Below are 5669 nucleotides of genomic sequence, written 5' to 3'. Positions count from 1 at the left end.
ATTGTTAAATCTAGATGATGGATGTTTATGAGACTGTTCCCTTTATTTTTCTGTGTCTAAAAAGTTTTATTAAAAAGAGTGAAACACACTCACATGCACTCTCCATTTCATTCACTTCCAGAATATTCTCCCAACAGAGATGATGCCTTGACTGAGAAGCCTGGTAAACCTGCAGGAAGCCCCAGCCCATGGTAGGGGGCGAGTATCTTCATGCTGTGCCTCATCGAAGAGAACCATGCGCACAGGGTCTTGGATGATGAGGAAAGTTGGCCAACCCTTGTCAAGGAGGGTTGAGGCACAGTGGGGTCACCAGGAGCCCTGGGGTGATGACAGGATGTGGCTTACCCCACCACATGTCTCCCCAGACCTCCTCTTCTGGGCCCTCATCCTCATCTGCTTGGCGGGACTCCTGGTGCTCATCACAGGCCTGATCTGCTCTGTCTTGGTAAGACATGACGTGTTGCTTGTCTGCTTACTATTGGGTTGTAAGAGCTCTTTATATATTATAAATACCCGTCCTTTTCTAGGGATATGTTTTGCAGATGTTTTCTCCCAGTCTGTGCCTGGCTTGCCTTCTCCTTCACCACATGAGTCATTGGAGAAATGTAAGTGACAGTCATCATGAGATTCCACCACACTTAAGAGTGGCTAAAATTAAAAAGACTGACTATAGCAAGTGTTGTTGAAGATGTCAAGTCACTGAAACTCTCATCGAGTGCTGGTGAAAAATAGCTTGGATGCGTCTTTAAAAATTACATACGTCTACCCAGCCATTCCTCTCCTAGGAATCCATCCAAGGGAAATAAACACATATGTCTATACACAGACTTGTACACACATGTTGATAACAACTTATTTATAGTAGATAAAAATGGAAAACAACCCAAATGTCCATCTACTGGTGAACGGATACACAAAGTGTGGTATATCCCCACAGTGGGATACTATGCAACCATAAAGAGGAATGAATTATTTTTTTTCTATTTTAATTATTCTATTGAAATTATAAAGGGTTTTAACATTGTGTAATTTCGGGTGTTCATTATTATTTGTGAATTTCTGTATAGACTGCATCGTGCTTGCCAGCGGTAGTCTAACTTTTATCCATCACCATGCATATGTGCCCCTTTAACTCTTTCACTCAACACCCAGCCCCCTTCCCCTCTGGTAACCACTAATCTGTTCTCTTTATCCCTGGATATGTTTATCTTCTACATATGAGTGAAATAATGCTATTTGTCTTTGTCTGGCTTATTTCGTTTATCATTATACCCTCAAGGTCCATCCAGGTTGTTGCAAACAGGACGATCTTGTCTTTTTTTTTCTGGCTGAGTAGTATTCCATTGTATATAATACATACCACATCTTCTTTATCTGTTCGTCTGTAGCAGGGCACTTGGATTGCTTCCATGTCTTGGCTATTGTGAATAATGCCACAGTGAACACAGGGGTGCATAAATCTCTTTGAATTGTTGATTTCAGTTTCTTTGGATAAATATCCAGTAGTGGGATAGCTGGAAGGTATGATATTTCTATTTTTAATTTTTTGAGAAATCTCCATACTGTTTTCCCTGGTGGCTGCACCAGTTTGCATTCCCACCAGCAGTGTGTGAGGGTGCCCTTTTCTCCTTATCCTCTCCAACATTTGTTATTTTTTGTCTTGGAAGTTATAGCCATTCTGACAGGTGTAAGGTGATCTCTCATTGTAGTTTTGATTTGAATATTCCTAATAGTTAGTGATGTTATACATCTTTTCATGTGTCTGTTGGCCTTCTGTATATCTTCTTTTGAAAAATGCCTGTTCATATCCTCTGCCCATTTTTAGACTGGATTATCTGTTTTTTTGTTGTTGGGTTGTATGAGTTGTTTATATATTTTGGAGATTAACCCCTTGCCAGATATATGATTTGCAAATATTTTCTCCCAGTTGGTGGGTTGTCTTTTCGTTTTTTGTGTGTGTGTGTGTGAGGAAGATCAGCCCTGAGCTAACATCTGTGCTAATCCTTCTCTTTTTTTCTGAGGAAGACCGGCTCTAAGCTAACATCTATTGCCAATCCTCCTCCTTTTTTTTCCCCCCAAAGTCCCAGTTTATAGTTGTATGTCGTAGTTGCACATCCTTCTAGTTGCTGTATGTGGGACACGGCCTCAGCATGGCTGGACAAGCGGTACGTCTGTGCGCGTCCGGGATCCGAACCTGGGCCGCCAGTAGATGTTCGCGTGCACTTAACCACTAAGCCACGGGGCCGGCCCTGTCTTTTAGTTTATTTCATCGTTTCCTTTGCCTTGCAGAAGCCTTTTAGTCTCATGTAGTCCCATTTGTATATTTTTTCTTTTCTTTCCCTTGCCTGAGTAGACATCGTATTGGAAAAGATGCTGCTAAGACCGATGTCAAAGACTGTACTGCGTATATTTTCTTCTAGGAGTTTTATGGTTTCAAGGGTTAGAGTCAAGTCTTTTATCCATTTTGAGTTAATTTTTGTGTATGGTGGAAGATAATTATCTACTTTCATTCTTTTGCATGTGGCTGTCCAGTTTTCCCAACAGCATTTATTGAAGAGACGTTCCTTTCTCCATTGTATGATCTTGGCTCCTTTGTCAGAGATTAACTGACCACAGATGTGTGGTTTTCTTTCTGGGCTTTCAGTTCTGTTCCATTGATCTATGAGTCTGCTTTTGTGCCAGCACCATGCCATTTTGATTAGTATAGCTGTGTAATATATTTTCAAGTTAGGATTGTGATGCCTCCTGCTTTGTTCTTTCTTCTCAGGATTGCTTTGCCTGTTCAAGGTCTTTTGTTATTCCATATACATTTTAGGATTCTGTGTTCTATTTCTATGAAGAATGTCATTGGGATTCTGATTGGGATTGCATTGAATCTGTAGATTACTTTAGGTAATATGGACATTTTAACTGTGTTTATTTTTCCAATCCATGTGCATGGAATATCTTCCCATTACTTCAGGTCATCACTGATTTCTTTCAATAATGTCTTATAGTTTTCATTGTATAGGTCTTTAACCTCTTTGGTTAAATTTATCCCTAGACACTTTTTTCTTTTTGTTGCAATTGTAAATGGGATTGTATTCTTGAGTTCTCTTTCTGTTAGTTGTTAGTTCATTATTAGAGTATAGAAATGCAACTGATTTTTGTAAGTTGATTTTGTACACTGCAACTTTGCTGTAGTTGTTGATTATTTCTAATAGTTTTCTGATGGATTGTTTAGGGTTTTCTATATTTACAATCATGTCATCTGCAAACAGCAAGAATTTCATTTCTTCCTTTCCAATTTGGATTCCTTTTATTTCTTTTTCCAGCCTAATTGCTCTGGCCAAAACCTCCAGTACTGTTGAATGGGAGTGGCGAGAGTGGGCACATTTGTCTTCTTCCTGTTCTCAGAGGAATGGCTTTAAGTTTTTCACCATTAAGTATGATGTTGACTGTGGGTTTGTGATATAGGGCCTTTATTGTGTTGAGGTACGTTCCTTCTATACCCATTTTATTGAGAGTTTTTATCATAAATGGATGTTGGATCTTGTCAAATCCTTTCTCTGCATCTGTGGAGAGGATCATGTGATTTTTATTCCTCATTTTGTTAATGTGGTGTATCACATTGATTCATTTGTGGATGTTGAAACATCCCTGCATCCCTGGTATAAATTCCACTTGATCATGGTATATGATCCTTTTAATATATTGCTGTGTTCAATTTGCTGATATTTAGTTGAGGATTTTTGCATCTGTGTTCATCAGCGATATTGGCCTGTAATATTCCTTCTTTGTGCTATCCTTGCCTGCTTTTGCTGTCATGGTGATGTTGGCCTCATAGAATGAATTAGGAAGTGTTCCATCTTCTTCAACTGTTTGGAATAGTTTGAGAAACATGGGTATTATATTTTGTTTGAATATTTGGTAGAATTCTCCAGAGAAGACATCTGGTCCTGGACTTTTGTTATTTCGGAGGTTTTTGATAACTATTTCGTTCTCTTTACATGTGATTTGTCTGTTCATTTTCTCTATTTCTTCTTGATTCAGTTTTGGGAGGTTGTGTGAATCTAAGAATTTATCTATTTCTTTTAGGTTATCCAATTTGGTGGCATATAAGTTGTTCAGTGTATTCTCTTATTGTCCTTTGGATTTCTATGGTATCTGTTGTAATTTCTCCTCTTTCATTTCTAATTTTATGTCTTTGAGCCTTCTCTCTTTTTTTCTTAGTGAGTCTGGCTAAGGGTCTGTCAATTTTGTTTCAGTCTTCTCAAAGAACCATCTCTTTGTTTCATTGATCCTTTCTACTGTTTTTTTAGTCTCTATTTCATTTATTTCTGCTCTAATTTTTATTATTTCCCTCATTCTGCTGACTTTGGGCTTCATTTGTTCTTCATTTTCTGGTTCTATTAGGTGTAGTTTAAGGTTACTTATTTGATATTTTTCTTGTTTGTTGAGGTATGCTTGTATTGCTATGAATTTCCTTCTTAGAACTGCTTTTGCTGCATCCCATAAGAGTTGTTTTGTTGTCTTTTCATTTTCATTTGTCTTCAGGTATTTTTTTATTTCTCCTTTGATTTGTTCGTTGATCCAATGGTTCTTCAGTCGTGTGTTCTTTAGTCTCCACATATTTGTGACTCCCCCATCTTTTTTCTTGTAGTTGATTTCAAGTGTCATACCATTGTGGTCAGAAAAGAAGCTTGATATGATTTCAATCTTAAATTTATTCAGGCTTGCCTTGTTTAACAACATATGGTCTATCTTTGAGAATGTTCCATGTGCACTTAAGAAGAATGTGTATTCTGCTGTTTTGGGAGGGTATGCTCTATGTATATCGATTAAGTTCATCTGATCATATGTTTCATTTAATTCCACTATTGACTTGTTGCCTTCCTCTGCATGATCTATCCCTGGATGTAAGTGGGGTGTTCAGGTCTCCTGCTATTATTGTGTTGCTGTTAATTTCTCCCTTTGGGTCTATTAAGGGTTGCTTTATATTCTTTTGTGCTGCTGTGTTAGGTGCATATATTTTTATAAGTGTTATGTCCTCTTGGTGGAAAGTCCCCTTTATCATTATATACTGCCCCTCTTTGTCTCTCATAGTCTTTTTTATCTAGAAGTCTGCTTTGTCTGATATAAGTATGGCAACACCTACTTTCTTTTATTTGCCATTTGATTGGAGTATTTTCTCCCATCTCTTCATTCTGAGCCTGTTTGTTTTTAGAGCTGAGATGTGTTTCCTGGAGGCAGCGTATTGTTGGGTCTTGTTTTCTAATCCACCCCACCACTCTGTGTCTGTTGATTGGAGAATTCAATCGATTTAGATTTAGAGTGATTATTGATACTTGAGGGCTTAATCCCACCTAATCTATATTTTCATTGTTTCTCTTCCTTTATGTTTCTGACTACCATTTCACTTTGGGGGTTTTCATGGAGGTTTTCTCTTTTTTTATGATCTATGGCTCTGCTCTGATTTTTTGTTTGCTGGTTACTGTGAGGTTTGTATGAAGATCTCATAGATGAGATAGTCCATCTTCTGATAGCCACTTATCTCCATTAGCCTAAGCAGGTTCCATCCCTTTCCTCTTCTCCTTCTGAGTTATTGTTGTCACAAGTTATTCATTTTTGTTTTGTGCGTTTGTGACTAAGTTGAAGTGTTTACAGTTACTTTTGATGCTTTCCTTCCC

The sequence above is a fragment of the Diceros bicornis genome, assembly GCF_020826845.1.
Source record: "Diceros bicornis minor isolate mBicDic1 chromosome 21 unlocalized genomic scaffold, mDicBic1.mat.cur SUPER_21_unloc_1, whole genome shotgun sequence".
In the NCBI taxonomy this organism is placed as follows: Eukaryota; Metazoa; Chordata; class Mammalia; order Perissodactyla; family Rhinocerotidae; genus Diceros; species Diceros bicornis.
Note: the sequence above shows the minus strand (reverse complement) of the source record.